The 17,792-nt window shown below is 33.3% G+C and overlaps 1 non-coding gene across 1 annotated transcript; it reads left to right on the top strand.

Annotated features, from left to right (window-relative positions):
• Window positions 1-3,528: 3,528 nt before the first annotated feature.
• On the top strand, window positions 3,529-3,648 carry LOC136207726 (5S ribosomal RNA). Its single transcript, XR_010676855.1, has one exon. It is a non-coding gene; the product is annotated as a 5S ribosomal RNA (ribosomal RNA).
• The last annotated feature ends 14,144 nt before the right edge of the window (window positions 3,649-17,792 follow it).

The following is a 17,792-nucleotide window of genomic DNA, read 5'->3' as shown; positions in this document are numbered from 1 at the left end:
ACTAGAATAACTGATTTTATTCACATAAATAATTGTTTTAAGATCATACTATTAATATTTTAACACATCAAACTTAGGATCACAGTACGTCGAATGTGTAACGCCGATTGAGGCGTTTAGGCTGATGTGTCGTGCAACCCCCAACTGGTGTGTGACATGTGGGTGCACGCAGCTTTTGTGACATAATCTAGTAGTTTATAAATTATAAGTGTAATTTATCCCATAATACACTATTTGTTATTTTTAAATATACACTTTTTGAATCTTTGAAATTTGAGAAATTTTACTATAGATCGGAACCAATAACCATTCATTTAGATAATGTCACATTATAGCAATAAGAGTGATGCGATATCATTTGAGCGGACGAGATCAATAATGGTATCCATCTATTTTGAAAGTATAGTTTATTTAAAGTATTAGTAGTGTAGCCTTTTGTCAAATAGAACTATAATCTTTGACCCAAATAATTAACCCTAGACAACTTTGTAACTGAAAAAATATAAGTTTCTTTTTTCAAAATAAAATTTAAGTATTCTTAATTACATCAATAATCTTGAAAATGATCTTTTCATAAAAACATATAATATGCAACTAGTATATATATATATATATATATATAATATGCAACTAGAATTTACTTTAACTATTTCTAAAAAGAATTACTTTAACTATTTAATCCAGAGAAGAGAAAAATTGAGTCCGTTTTATCTCATATACTTCCTTATATTATTTATGTCGACATCAATTTTTAATAATTTATACAAAAATTAAAAATAATAAAAAAACCGTGTATTCCTCGAAATAAAAATTGTCATATGAATCCTGTAATTTTTATATTTGATATGTGAGTTAGTGTGGATATTATAATATTCTTATAATATAATTTAGTATTTATTATAATTTACACATATTTAGTATAGTTTACAAATTAAAAATAATAATAATAACAAAATTAAAAATAATAATAACAAAAACTTGTACACATTATAAATTCTGTTATTTTTATATTGGGTATGTAAGTTTTATACTATAACTTAGCATCTATATATAATATAAAACAGTAACGATAGAGCTGGGGTGTCACTTCATTATTTTTGTTACTGATAAAAAATATAATATAATATATAATATATTAATTTTAATTATATTATTATATTTATGTATAAAAAGATTATTTAAATTAAATGTGAAAATAAAATAATAATATTTAATTTATATAGCACCTTTATATCATTAATTGTAATCATTAAATTATATTTTTGTTAATATTTATATATTAAGATGAATCCGTGCATGACAAGGGTCAAAAACTAGTTTAATATAATTTGCATATTTAGTATAATATATTTAGCATAATTTACAAATTACCATGCTGATGGAGATAACCTTTCCATCCTTGCCACAGACGATAAAATTATTCCCATTTATGTATTGCATATGACACTTTTCTTTTTCTTTTTCTGCAAATTATATATTTTTATTGAGATAATTTAACTCGTAACACATTTTTAATTAGGCAAAAAAACATCATTAGATCCATGATCTTTCATTTTTTTAGTGCATTAAACCCTTGATCTTTTATTTGGATAGTTAAGTCCATGATCATTTATTTTTTGTCTCATTAAGCTCTTCATGACCAAATTAGTAAGTTGTGAACATCTAATTCAATTAAAAATACGTTATTAACTTCATCTGTATTTGAAATTATTAAAAAAAAATTTTATAGTTTCAATTAAAAATTTTATAGTTTACCTATAGCTATATTATACATCCAAAATTGTTCTCAAACAGTGAAAAAATACAAATTTCGAATGCAGGTGTAATGAATAACAGTTTATTAACCGAATTAGATGTTCACAACTTACTAATTTAGTCATGAAATGGTTAATGAGACCAAAAATAAAAGATCAAACGCTTAATGAACTAAAAAATAAAAGATATGGACCTAACAATGCTTTTTGCCTTTCTAATTATTTCATGCATTGATTGTTTTTTTAGCCGAATAAGTTTATTTTGGCCACTTCAATTTAAATCTATTTTGTGTTTTAATCTCTTAATTTTATTTTGTAACATGAAAGTGGTTCAATTTATTAAAAAAATATATAATATATAACACAAAGCTATTTTAATAGAACTCAAATGGAGAGCCACCAGAAATTTGATATAAATATATTTAACCTCAAACTTAAATGGGTTACACTTTCATTGAAATTTATTCACATGCTAATTCATCATAGTCAACAAAACATAATTCATGATCTATAAGTGAATAAATACAAATCTAAATAAACTTAAAAACTTAGAATAAATAAACTTAAAAGTTAATTTTAAAAAAACATAAATCTAAATATATGTCTTATTATATAAGCGGGTTCGAGTGGGGAATATTCTAGATGTATACTCTCTACTGATGCGGACATCTCCCTTAAAAGAGTGAGTCAAGGCGAAGGCAGACCTCACACGGCGTGTGCCCTCAGCCACACGTCATGTGATATATGAAGTGAAGGAGGAAGTGGCTAAAAATTGTGTCACACATCCACACGCCGTGTGGAGGAATGATGTTGCCCCTGAGTTAATTCACTCAGTGTGTGGACAGTGGCACACGTCGAGTGAACATGAAGAGTGGAAGGCCACACGCCGTATGCCATGGATTTTTCAACCAAAATTGGCTAGGGGACAAGAGGAACAAGAGCTGTCAGAATTCTGATATTTACTATTTATGCAACTCTTTATTTTACTATCTTGCCGTGTAGGTTTATTTCCCTCAATGCCATTTTGGCATCCATTTCCCATTTTATCCCTATCCTTCTTTATTGTATTGAAACCCTAGCTAGGTTAGTTCAGTCTTTTGCTTTATTATTTTGGAGAGCTATATAAGCCTCCTTATTTATAAAGATACATTAGCTTTTATAAAGTTATTATCAAAGTCTCCATTAGAGAGCAAGGTTGAAACCTTTTCTATGAGATTAACTCTTTCCAGCTAGGTTTGAGAAGAAACTCTTTGTTGGTTTAAGATCAAAATCATCCGGTTCAACTTTAATCTGTATCATCTACCTATACCTATTACGGACATATTTTTAAGATCTCTTTCATATAGAGTCTAATAGTCGTAATATAGCGTTGGTTTGATTCTTTTTTTTTTTTTAGAATCAACTAGAATTAAAAGAAAATTACATATTGCTATTTTGAAAGAAAAATCAACTAATCTTCACTAATTACCAATAACAACAAACAACTAACATCAATAATAAACAATAAAGCATAATCGTAAAACCAAACAAACTCAATATCAGATTGAATACAAAAAATACAGAATTTTATTGAAAGGATCGGATCCTTCCAAGAGCCCTCTATTAAAATGTTGACACGTGGACACTTAGCAAAATATCCTAATAGTCCTTGAGAGTACCGGATCCTTTCAATAAAATCCCCAAAAATAGCCAAGTTGTTGGACGAAGCTAGCCGTGTTTGGATTGCTAGCAGATGGGCTTTTTTTTTAATGTAGTCTCATAACTCATAAGCTTCGGGTGCGATCATACCAGCACTAATGCACCGGATCTCATCAGAACTCCGAAGTTAAAACGTGTTTGGACGAGAGTAGTACTAAAATGGGTGACCTCTTGAAAAGTCATCGTGTTGCACCCCAAAACTTTTCTTATAAAAAAACTCATAAGCTTCAATTTACGCAATCCTTCTTACTTTTTTGAATTTTCAATGTGAATTTCTAAGCTTCCAAGAGGCATATTGGTTTGTTGACATTAAATTAAAGAAATATATTATAGACCTCAAAAATCTCTAATTATTCACTACTTAGCTGGATCTATAATGAATATACTACTACATATTTGCTTTTCCATTCAAATGTTTGAATTAATTCATTAATAAACTACCACTGGATTAATGAAAAATTACCAATTTTTTTATTCTATTTCAATAAACTCACATTTTACAAAATTTCAATTATTTCAATGTTAGAATACTGACTAGATAGTTATTTAGAGAACATACTATTAACGTTTTAACATATCAAACATTGTATCATAGTACACCCAATGTCGCATGCTGATTGAGGCGCGTAGGTTGAAGTGTCGTGTAACCCCCAATTGGCGCACGAAGTGTGGATGCATGTCGCTTCGTGACATAATCTGGTGGAGAAAAAAATTCAGCCTAGGGTTAGTGAGGTCTCCAATCACGGTGGTCTAGTCTGTTTGTCCATACGATGCACAAAAGTTCAGGTTTGCGCAAAATATATCCTATGTTGAGAGTGAGACTCATAGTAAATAAATAACAAATGCATTCGTGCAATTTTAGTGTCGTTTTCCAAAGAATACAGTCCCAAACAGACTCGAAAATTTCTTTTGCACACAGAAAATTAAAACATATATTTTTAATTAGAGCTGCAGAATATCGCAGACAGAAGATGCAATCTGCAGCTCTAATACTAATGTCGAGATTATAACAAATATAAATGGGTTACCAAGTCATCTCTTATAGCGCAGAAACTGTTTGATTAAATTGCAACGGAAGAACAAGCCCATGATCGCGTATTAACAGTCATGAATCAACTACACTGAAGATAATCAAGAGAAGGTACAATGTTCATGAATGAATGTTTGAGAGGAGCGAGAAGCGGGGTGGCGGCGTCAACTAGAGAGGAGGGGGGGGGGGGGGGGGGGGGGGGGGGGGGGGGTAGAGAGAGAGGGAGGGATCAACTTTTTTGCTCTTGTATCTTATCTTATGTGTTAGCCTTATTAAGGTTAGGTTTAAGCTTATATTAAGGTTAACCTAATAACCCATTTTGATTATATTTGACTCATTTTCGTTACGAATTGATTATTTGGCCTATACCAAATTTTCTACGTACATATATCTTTAGAAATGTAAAAACAAAGACATTTCAATAACGATATCATTAAAAGAATTCAAACAAGTAAAAACTAATGTCCGTAAATAATATAACTCATTAAAGTTTATGAAACAATGTCTTTAAAATCTTAACAATATCATGAAAAAAATATAGAACAAAATTAAATAAAAATATCTAAAAATAATAAATACAATTTACCAATAATCATGGAACAATATTAAAAAATGAATTATAACAATGCAATAAATAAAAATAAACAATAATACATTTTTCTTTCGATTACCATCAAGGTACTATCCGGGCGGTCTAAACGGTGAAAAAATAAACGTCCAGAGGGCATAAACATCAACATAAACTAAATTTGCAAATGCTTTTAAGTATCAAAGCAATACTACAAGGGAGGAGCTGATGGACCCTAAGCACTGGGCTGGATCCACCACTATGTATATATTCATTGTGTAATCCATCTAGTTTTTAGGTTGAAGAGGGCATATTAGATATCCCACATTTAAGAAGCTATAAGTTTGAGTATATGTGAGACAATCGCCTCCTGTGAAATACCGTTTGGAATGAATTGGATATTTTTATACAAATTTGACCGACATTGATTTATTTGCTAGAATTATTATTTTGGTACATTCATATCATATATAATTGGTAAAAACATGATCTTTTTTTTAGTTAATTAAGCTTCTATTTATTTATTTTTATCACATTAAGTCATTGCTTGTCAAATCGCGCCTATTGAAGAACCAGTTATAAAAATCTCAGGATGTTGTATTGGAGAGTGTAGTAGGCCGACATTTTTCGAACCAAACTACTATAATTAATCCATTTAGAGATATTGTAACATCCTGGTCTAATACCATGTAGATATTGTCTGTTTTGGCCCAATTTCAACACATTAGGCCTCGCGGCCTTAAAACGTGTCTGCATGTATTAGATTCCCATCTTAATAATAAGCCTCGGTCACTCTCTCTTCCTTTCCGATGTGGAATTCAGTTCATTTCTGTCCCCATCGACATTCCTTAGAGCCGTTTCTTGCTTAGGCCTTCTTACCTCGGCGCCACCTGTCACACTCGACCCTAAACGACCTCAATCGGCATCGGGCGTGAAATAGAAAGATCATAATCAACACTTAGGAGTCTCCAACCTCGGCTAATTGGTCAGTAACCTTCTCTATATCCTGTACTTTATCACCTAAAAACATTAAAACATTTAAAGAGGTGAGACAAAAATCACAGTAAGAAACTATCAGCTATAAAAACCAACTTACTGATCATAGCTACATATATACCTTTAAAAAGGGATTTAATTAAAACCTTATAAAATATATTCAAAACCAAAGTTCATAATATAGTCAAAGTAGTAAACCAAAAACCAAAAATATAAAATCTTGTATCGATTCTTGAGTTCAAAACCTTATAAAATATTATAATCAAATAAGCGTTTTATTAAACCAAATCGTAATCAATTAAACGCAAAACCTTATATCAAAATCAATCATAACGTAAAACATAATCCAAATGAACTTAAAACATTGTATCCATCCTCGAGTTTCTCCCCTTAAGTATCAATCCATAACCACATATATAATCGAGACGTCTCTTAACATTGCCTATCCCATATGGTCTTACCCAACACTTCTTTGCCATACCCAATAGGTCTTCAAACTGTGTACACAGGCCATGTCCCTCACTGAACATGGTCTTCAAATATGGAACCACCGATCCGGATAGCTCTCGATGGATATAAAATCATAAAATCATAACGTGTTCAAATATCCAACAATCAAATGCCAAACTAGTTCTTAACCAAAATCATTTGGCTTCAATTAGTCATTTTGTATCATAAAAATCATATGTGGACTTCAATCCAAAATAATAATAATAATAACCGCAACAGATTTCTTAATCCAAAAACAATTCGTAAGAAATCATCAACTTCATTTTGTTCAAATATAGATATATATTGAAACCAAAAACATATACGTATATATGTAAATCAATCAAATCAAGCCTTAAATCAATATAATCATATAAAATATGAAATCCATATAGAAGCATAATCAATAGTTTCATTTGAACCGTAACTTCACAATAAAAAGCAAAATCAGGAAAACCCCAATTTTACAAAATTCCTGCATAACTCTAAAATATCAATTTCTGAAACTTCCTTGATTATATATATATATGTATACATAAAATTCAAAATATAGTTGATAGTTACTTACCTTGGTCACTAATTAAAGACCACAAATCCGTTCAATTCGCCTCTAAACTCTGTCTAAGACATTTTCCTCCAAACACTGCCGAAACTCAAAAACTCTTCGGCTAGGACTTATATCTATATATAAGGATGCTATGGTTCTAATTTCGAGTGATTCGGACGGTCGAATCTCCGTAAATCAAAGAAACGGTGGAGAAACGGTTTAGAGAAAATTGATGATGAAAATGAAAATGAAAAAGAAAAAGAAAAGGAAATGAATGTTGATGACCACGATGGAGTATATTTTATTATACTCTGGAACTTTTTGAGAAAACTTGGCAAATATCACGTTTGATCCTCCATCTTTATATAAGCTTTTAAAAATTATTCTAAACTTTTCATTTCCACATAAAATCCTCAAATTAACTCCAAACTTTTTCTATAACACCAAATAAAAATCATATACCTAATAATTATCATATATACTAATATCAAAATATAAATTCTAGAAATTTAGTCACGGACGTGACAATTCTCCCCACCTTAAGAAATTTCGTCCTCGAAATTCATATTCTCTAATCTATCTTAATTTCCTTCCGAAACCATTTTCAAATTATCAAGATTCCTCATAATCATCATAAGACCACAAATTCTAACGTTTCCTTCCATTAACTCCATGATTTATCAATATCGATATCTTTGTAACACTCATTTAAATATAACTCTTAGTAACTCTAAACTTCAACCTAGTCAATTCCATCACTGATAAATCCACAAGAAAACTTCAAAGATCATATATTCAATTGTATATGATATGATACACTTTATATTTGCATTTTCCTAACATAAACGAAATCTCACTTTTAATATAGTTAGATCTCAATTGATTCCATCAATTGCATATATATCAAATATATTTCACCTATCTCCAAATTCTATACACTTCAAAAATATTACTTTTGAACCGTTAATATGTGTGATATTGAAAACTTCAAATAATTCGAATAATGATTTGCCTCCGTATATAATCTTACTTCATCATAATAATTGTATCTATAATTTTTCACTCCAATAACTATGTATATTATAATCTGCAATCATTAGCATCAACATCATCATCACTCTTATAAGAGTCATTTCATAAATTTCAATATCAACATCACCAATATAAACCTCATTATGATGATACAATTTCCTATCAATAAGTCTAATTTCCATAAAATTTTAATATCAATATCACTATTATAATTCTCCAGTTAACTCCTTAAAATCAATTAAGGTAACCTGCTATTTTTTTATAATCACCACTATATATACCATCAATCCAACCAAATAAACTTTAATCGTTTCTCCAAACAATATAATCAAGAAATATAGAGTACCTAAATTACGACAATCAATTATGTCTTCTCCAAACTCCAAATAATATCTTTACACCCATAAAAGTCAATAACTTTATAATATCATTCAATTTTCTTATTTGACCTATAAACACTCAATTTGATCCGTATATTCCTTATATAAACTTAAACCATAATCACACAAACTTCAACTAACAATAACTTCTATTTTCAATTATCAACATATATATCCTCTTATATCATATTTATCTCTTAATTTCCTACCTCAAACTGTGTTTAAGATCAGCAAAATTTATCCTCAAAATTCATATCTTAATTATTTCCTCAAACACTATTTAAGCTTACCAAATTTTCATATTTAATCATTAAATCGTGAACTCTAATATATTCTCAAACTTTACTTCTCATTGTTCACTAACATCGGTATCTCTCGAAACATCATTTATATAACTCTCAATAATTCTAAACTTCAACCTGATAAAGTTCAACAATAGATCTGCAATTTGAATTCGGATATCATTTATTCCAATTAAGATTTCATAACTTATTAAACTCCTTTCATAATCTCCAATTTATAATCAACCTCCAAAACAATTATTGAAATCTCCACATTCTCGCTTTCTTAATCACATCTATATTAACTTCAAAACTCATCATACCATTTCAAAGTCTCCTAACCTTACTTCACATCTAAGATACGTATATTTTTTAGCTAACTATTAAACTCTCAAATATCAATTCCAAGTCATACTAAGGAGAAAAATCAAAACAAAAACCAAATTCTGGTTTCAAGCTAACATGGCCAACATATGTCGTTTCCAGCATAACTTTTTCATACGGAGTCCGATTAAGGTGATTCAAAAACCCTTGGAAACGTAAGATAATAATAAAAAAAAACTTTCATTTAGGACTTCATGACAGATTCGGCCTATATCTAGTCGAAAAATGCATCATAAGATTAAGATGCGGATCTGATTCTCCCGCAACACCTATATAAACAATTCTCTATTATCTCTAGATGTTCATACACCCAATATTTTACTAACCATCAAATCTCATTTCGACCCCTCATTAGCTAGTTACTCAATCCTCGACAAATTTCAAATTATTTCTTAGCTATCACCAAAATCAATATTCCTCAATTACTATCGATTATTTCTTAGTTATCACCAAATATTCATATGCTCCAATTACTATCAACCTTAGGTCCGAAGAATTTAATCTAGAGCTCTGATACCAAACTGTCACACCCGACCCTAAACGACCTCAATCGGCATCGGGCGTGAAATAGAAAGATCATAATCAACACTTAGGAGTCTCCAACCTCGGCTAATTGGTCAGTAACCTTCTCTATATCCTGTACTTTATCACCTAAAAACATTAAAACATTTAAAGAGGTGAGACAAAAATCTCAGTAAGAAACTATCAGCTATAAAAACCAACTTACTGATCATAGCTACATATATACCTTTAAAAAGGGATTTAATTAAAACCTTATAAAATATATTCAAAACCAAAGTTCATAATATAGTCAAAGTAGTAAACCAAAAACCAAAAATATAAAATCTTGTATCGATTCTTGAGTTCAAAACCTTATAAAATATTATAATCAAATAAGCGTTTTATTAAACCAAATCGTAATCAATTAAACGCAAAACCTTATATCAAAATCAATCATAACGTAAAACATAATCCAAATGAACTTAAAACATTGTATCCATCCTCGAGTTTCTCCCCTTAAGTATCAATCCATAACCACATATATAATCGAGACGTCTCTTAACATTGCCTATCCCATATGGTCTTACCCAACACTTCTTTGCCATACCCAATAGGTCTTCAAACTGTGTACACAGGCCATGTCCCTCACTGAACATGGTCTTCAAATATGGAACCACCGATCCGGATAGCTCTCGATGGATATAAAATCATAAAATCATAACGTGTTCAAATATCCAACAATCAAATGCCAAACTAGTTCTTAACCAAAATCATTTGGCTTCAATTAGTCATTTTGTATCATAAAAATCATATGTGGACTTCAATCCAAAATAATAATAATAATAACCGCAACAGATTTCTTAATCCAAAAACAATTCGTAAGAAATCATCAACTTCATTTTGTTCAAATATAGATATATATTGAAACCAAAAACATATACGTATATATGTAAATCAATCAAATCAAGCCTTAAATCAATATAATCATATAAAATATGAAATCCATATAGAAGCATAATCAATAGTTTCATTTGAACCGTAACTTCACAATAAAAAGCAAAATCAGGAAAACCCCAATTTTACAAAATTCCTGCATAACTCTAAAATATCAATTTCTGAAACTTCCTTGATTATATATATATATGTATACATAAAATTCAAAATATAGTTGATAGTTACTTACCTTGGTCACTAATTAAAGACCACAAATCCGTTCAATTCGCCTCTAAACTCTGTCTAAGACATTTTCCTCCAAACACTGCCGAAACTCAAAAACTCTTCGGCTAGGACTTATATCTATATATAAGGATGCTATGGTTCTAATTTCGAGTGATTCGGACGGTCGAATCTCCGTAAATCAAAGAAACGGTGGAGAAACGGTTTAGAGAAAATTGATGATGAAAATGAAAATGAAAAAGAAAAAGAAAAGGAAATGAATGTTGATGACGACGATGGAGTATATCTTTATTATACTCTGGAACTTTTGAGAAAAACTTGGCAAATATCACGTTTGATCCTCCATCTTTATATAAGCTTTTAAAAATTATTCTAAACTTTTCATTTCCACATAAAATCCTCAAATTAACTCCAAACTTTTTCTATAACACCAAATAAAAATCATATACCTAATAATTATCATATATACTAATATCAAAATATAAATTCTAGAAATTTAGTCACGGACGTGACACCACCTACTCCGGACCGGGTCGTTACTGTTGGGCTTGGCCCATTTATAATTTATGAAATTGGTCAATGCATGTGTCTTTAAGTTTTTTCAAGTGAAAAACATCCCACATTGCTTTCAAAGCACTTGGTGGAGATGTTTATAAGGAAGGTCCTCACATGCTTAGGGTGTGCCCCAAGGGGTACCCACTTTTGTGAAAGGGTGAGGACTTATCTCTTTGGTTGACCACCACACACACGCGCGCGCGCCGTCCGACCGAACCGGGTTGGTGTGCTGTGGTGTGCTGTGGTGTAAAATGATTAATTTTTTATTAAAAAATTATTATTAATAATAATATTATTTATTATTATTTTTTAATTTCGGAAATAATTTTTTATTTAATTATTTACATTTTGATTCAGTCTTTGTGAACATTATTCACAACGTCTACTTTGCTCTGAACGTGTCTTCACCAACCCAATCTTCCTGATTTTTCTCCTTCACCTTCTCCATGAAATCAGAGCTCTCAACAGCTCTTTTTTCTTGTATAAATAGGTGATGAGAGACTGCCTTCAAATACAATTTACTTTTCATTCATTCTTTATCTTTTCGAAAACTGGGCAAGTTAAACAGAGAGTGTATACAGAACGATTTTCGTACGGTGCAATACGAAAATCGTATTTAAGAGGGTTGTTTTATCTTGGAGGCAACCGGAGTTCATACTGTTTGCTAAATTCTGGCAGTTCCGCGAACGTCTTAAAGAAAGCGACATTGTCCGCGACTCTGCCCATTTAATTTTGTTTGGTCTGTTCCTATTTTCTGAGTTCGAGCTTCAACAGATAAGATATGAAGGGGGTGTTTGGTTGCTTATTTTTGTGCTCCTGTTTGCCTTTTCACTTCAAAATGGATTTGGTTAGTGACCTCATATTTGCATTTTACATCTGAAAAGTAGCTTACAGCATGGAATCCATGCTTCTTGGAAAAACAGTTTTTTTTTCAATGGCATGGAATTCCTGCTTTTTGGTGAAACAGCTTTTTCTAACGGCATGGAATTCCTGTTTTTTTGGTAAAACAGCTTTTTCCAACAGCATGGAATTCCTGCTTTTTAGTAGAACATCTTTTTCCAAACAGCAAACAATAGATAAAACAAACGTGTCCGAAATCATGTGTTTTTGTTGGTCATCACAAAGTTTCCTTCTAGTTAGTTGTTTGAGCTAAAAAAAACACTATTCATTTTATTTGTGTTTGAAATTATAAATTTTACTTTTACATATACCAAAAGTTGATTTCAAATTGTAAAAAGTACAACTTTCAAATACGAGTTTTATATTCAAATTTATTTTTTTAGTCATCAAAAATTCAATACGATAAAAATAAAGGACTGTCTCTCAGTAAAACTGATGAGGACACTTTGTCCCTGGACGTGGGGCGTGAGAGAGGACACGCGGGGCGTGAATCCAGAGCCAAGAGAAGGGAGGAAACCACGTGGGAAAAGGGGTCTCTTAGGCATTCCACGCGGGGCGTGTTGTCCAGCACGTGGGGCGTGGATCGAACCTTCAAAGAGAACCAGTTCCAGGAGCTCATGTACGCGGGGCGTGCCTCCTAATACGCGGGGCGTGCCTCCTCATACGCGGGGCGTGTCTCCCCAGGCGCGGGGCGTGCAAGACCACTTTCGGAGCATTCAAACTCAGAGACGCTTTCACGCGGGGCGTAGTACGTGACACGCGGGGCGTGTTTCAGCTGAAGAATACTTCCTCCCCAAGTTCTCCATACTTGGGACCACTCCCTATTTACAACTCTACCACTCCTTATTTACAAGCATGCCACCCCTTTACCATTAACCCTACTTTACCCTTTTATATTTGTATTGTAATTAGTAGATAGTTTACCCTTTTTGTAATTTGGCAATTAGGTTTTTGAGATGCTATAAATTCATCTCTTTCTTTTTGTAATAGGTTAACTTTTATGAAATCAAATATATCATCTTCTTCCTTGTGAAGTTTGTTAAGGTTTTCACCTTCAACAATAGGGATTTCACTATTCCTATGGATTTAGTCCATGAATTAGGATCCACTCCTTCTAGTTTAGCTAGATAAGTTGTTAGCCTTTGTGAGTTTACGGTTTAAAACTCTTAGTGGATTCCGCGCTACATCATTTGGTATCAGAGCCTATCGTTTTCCTTGAACGGAGACTTCTTTCGACTATGGTTCAACCAAAGTTATCCAAAAAATATGTAACCACCGTCAACCAGGGGTTGGAAAATCTCATAGCCATGGTGAGAAGGCATCAAGTAAGTGACAAGGAGGATTTTCGGGTGATGAAGGGGCTAATGAGAGAGATGACGACATCTGTCGAGAGTCTCAAGCAAGAACACCGAAAACCTTCTCAACCTACCATGGAGGTCCCTCTTAAAGATCCATCACCAATCTTTTCTCCATCACATATTGTAAAGGTAAATCCTAAACTTCCAATCTCTAAAGTTGAAGTTATGGATAGTCCTATTGCTAGGGAGGAGTTGGATGTTTGTGATGTTGAAGTGGGTTTAGATTCTTCTTGTGAAATTATTGATAATAAAATTGTGGATGAGGATTTAGATTCATTTGTGGATGAGGAGGAGAGGTTGTTTGTAGGTGAGGGTGTTGGGAAGACCCATGTTGTAAGGGATGCTCCCCATGTGTTTGATGAAATGCCCCTTAAGCATAATTTTACTTGTGTGTGTGATGAAAGTGGGGGTATTATTCTTGAGGAAGGGGAGAGTGACCTTGGGCTTGTTGATCTCTTTGAGGCAAATGAGGAAGTCACACTATGTGTAGAGATTGATGACTATGGTGATGGGAGAGATGTTGGTGGTTCTACTATATTGGGTGGTAGTATGTCCTTTGAGTCAAGCGGCTTAGCACGTGGGATAGTCGGCTTGAGCTATCGAGGGAAGCAAATGGAAACGATAGGTCGTGGGAGAGAGCGGATTGTGGATGAAGAGGGAAGTGAAATTCCATATGGTCAAGAAGAAGATGGGCTACGAAAGGAGATTGATGGAGAAGGAAACTTCGAAATTGAACTACTTAATGATGATGAACTTGACTATTATGAGCGAGAGTTCCGGAAGGGGATGGAGGAAAGTGGTGATGTGGGGCCAACGTCCGAAGACGGGAAGTACGTGTCCTTCAACGGACAACCCCGGGGCATTCTACCTTTGGGGAAGATACCACGTGACATTGTATGGGATCCGGGAGGTCGTATGTTGTGACGCCTCTAGGAAGAAAGGAGATTCTTAGCACGTGCACATTAGGAATGAACCGAGCCTCCCACTTGGTAAATTCGGAACTTGTTATTTTGTTCTTGATTAAGATGCATGTGTTGGGATATATGTTGTGTTTGTTGAGGGAACATCAACCCTATGAGGAGTCAATGAGGATTGATATGATGATGAAGAGAGTGAGCTTCAAAGAGTATTTGGTGAACGGGAATGGCCATCCGGGTGATGTGGAGAGGATGGAAGAAACTCAAGAATGGCGGGAAAGTAGCCAAGTTAGTGATGAGGCGACTCGAGAAGCCGCGAGATTGTTGACCCAACACAAAGAAGGCGCCGATACAAGTGTTCTTGGGATCACCACGAAGTGGGTTGACAAGTGTCGTCGGGACATCCCATGTGATGTCGGCTATGAGTGGAATGAAGTTTTGGCCAACATCCATGTTCGTAAAGTGGAGATTGAGGAGGACCGGGGTTGGTCGGTTCGACATGTCGTGGAAGTGTGGAGGAGCTTCCAAGACATTGTGGAGGATTGGGTTGATCAACTCCGTCGAGATATTCCGTTCGATGTCGGTCGGAGATTGTGGTGAGTATTATGGGGGATGAGCACCGGGGACAATACACGAGTTGAGGTGTGGAAAGAGTTCATAAAGAGAAGGAGAAGCCGACAATATATGGAGTGGCTAATACCTACCGAGCACAATTCTTATTCTATAGTTGAGTTGGGGGCCAACTCTTTTGAAGAAGAGGAGAATGATGAGGACACTTTGTACCTGGACGCGGGGCGTGAGAGAGGACACGCGGGACGTGAATCCGGAGCCAAGAGAAGGGAGGAAACCACGTGGGAAAAGGGGTCTCTTAGGCATTCCACGCGGGGCGTGGATCGAACCTTCAAAGAGAACCAGTTCCAGGAGCTCATGTACGCGGGGCGTGCCTCCTAATACGCGGGGCGTGCCTCCTCATACGCGGGGCGTGTCTCCCCAGGCGCGGGGCGTGCAAGACCACTTTCGGAGCATTCAAACTCAGAGACGCTTTCACGAGGGGCGTAGTACGTGACACTCGGGGCGTGTTTCAGCTGAAGAATACTTCCTCCCCAAGTTCTCCATACTTGGGACCACTCCCTATTTACAACTCTACCACTCCTTATTTACAAGCATGCCACCCCTTTACCATTAACCCTACTTTACCCTTTTATATTTGTATTGTAATTAGTAGATAGTTTACCCTTTTTGTAATTTGGCAATTAGGTTTTTGAGATGCTATAAATTCATCTCTTTCTTTTTGTAATAGGTTAACTTTTATGAAATCAAATATATCATCTTCTTCCTTGTGAAGTTTGTTAAGGTTTTCACCTTCAACAATGAGGATTTCACTATTCCTATGGATTTAGTCCATGAATTAGGATCCACTCCTTCTAGTTTAGCTAGATAAGTTGTTAGCCTTTGTGAGTTTACGGTTTAAAACTCTCAGTGGATTCCGCGCTGCATCAAAAACATTAATAACTTAGTACTAAGTATGGTTTTAGGGTTTATATAAACCCGAATTGCATGTATAATAGTACAATATATATATGCATGTAGACAAAGTTATATACATATATATAAAATAGATAGGCATAAGCCATGGGATTCCCTACCAAGTTATAATGCAAAACCCAGGGAGGCCACGTTTTATATGTAGTGTTCGTGAAGGAAACGGCACACCGTTATTATTATGCAACTTATAATTACTAGTATTATGTTAATTACAAATTACATGTCATTAATTAGCTTCGGGGTAAATTACACCCATGGCTACTGAACTTTATCTATTTTCATACTATGTATTTCTTCCTGGTGTGGTCATTGAATTTTACACTTTTTAACATCGGTAGCCACTCAATTTTAACTAAGTTCTCAAATTGACCATTAACGACCTCAAAATGAAAATATTAAAGAATTAAAGTTGTTCAGAACGACATTTGCCATGAAATGACATTTTTTATTTTCTAAAATCATATTATATTAAGCTTTCTCTCTCTAAAAATTGTTTTCTCTCCTAACCAAACAATACCCAAATGACCTCGAAACGGAAATTTTTAAGAATTAAAGTTCCTTAGAATATCATTAAAAATTTGGATTTTTTATTTTTAGCTGTCAACGGTCGTTTTGAGGCGTTAAGTTGCTACCGGTGTTAAAAAGTGTAAAGTTCAATGGTCATACTGGGAAGAAATGAAGTGCATTGGCCATAATGTGAAAATGGGCAAAGTTCAGTGGCTATAGGTGTAATTTACCCATTAGTTTCATTATATTCACCGTGTTTGACCAGGAATCCCTCTTCTCTGCTAAATGGAATTATGGTAGAAAATAAAAAAGATTTATAATGGATAATTAAGAAATAGATAGCGTAAGAATCCATTTGATTTGAGAAAGAAACTCAAAAGGAAGCAATCCCAACCCAATCATGAAGGCGTTTTCTGCGTACGTAAATATGCTAACTAATAATTAATTAATTAATTAATTAATAAGAATAAGGGATAAGTTCATAATAAAAAATTTGTGGTTTGGAGTTTTTTTTTTTTACTCTTTGAGAACGGTGATATTTTTTTATAATAAAATGGTACTTATAGTTTTAGATTTTATATAAAAAAAAAAAAGATTATTTAGTAATACTGTTAAATTTGGAGGAAACTTTTGATATATCTAGTGTAGTTTATTAAGATCTGTTTGATGGGGGACGCGGAATCTTTGAGTGGGGAATAGTGTAAGACAGTGGCGAATACAGGATTACTCGGTTGGGGCCGATTTTACACGTGCGTTCGGAAAAAAAAAATTGCTAAATCGAACTTTTTTTTTGTATGTATGCGTGTTATAATTTGAATGGTCAAGAACCAATTTTAAGTATTAATGTACAATTTCTCAAAATTAAGCTAGATTTCGTTTAATAGTCCTAACATGTAAAAAAAATGAATTTAGGGAGGAGGGCTCAACATGTAAAAAAATTAAAAAAAATTGATTTCAGATGTCATACCAGGCCAAAAAAATAATAATTTGGATTTAAGGAGACCTAAGAGACAAAAAGAATTAGAAATTTGGATTTATGGATGCCTAATAGGACAACAAAAAATAGAAATTTGGATTTAGGGAGTACCTAATAGGTCCAAAATATTGAAATTTTGAATTTTGGACAAGCTTAATGGGATATATTTAACAAAAATAAAAAATTAATTTTTCTTAA

Source organism: Euphorbia lathyris, chromosome 9, assembly GCF_963576675.1.
Source record: "Euphorbia lathyris chromosome 9, ddEupLath1.1, whole genome shotgun sequence".
Classification (NCBI taxonomy): Eukaryota; Viridiplantae; Streptophyta; class Magnoliopsida; order Malpighiales; family Euphorbiaceae; genus Euphorbia; species Euphorbia lathyris.
Note: the sequence above shows the minus strand (reverse complement) of the source record. Positions and strands in the feature narration are given on the sequence as shown.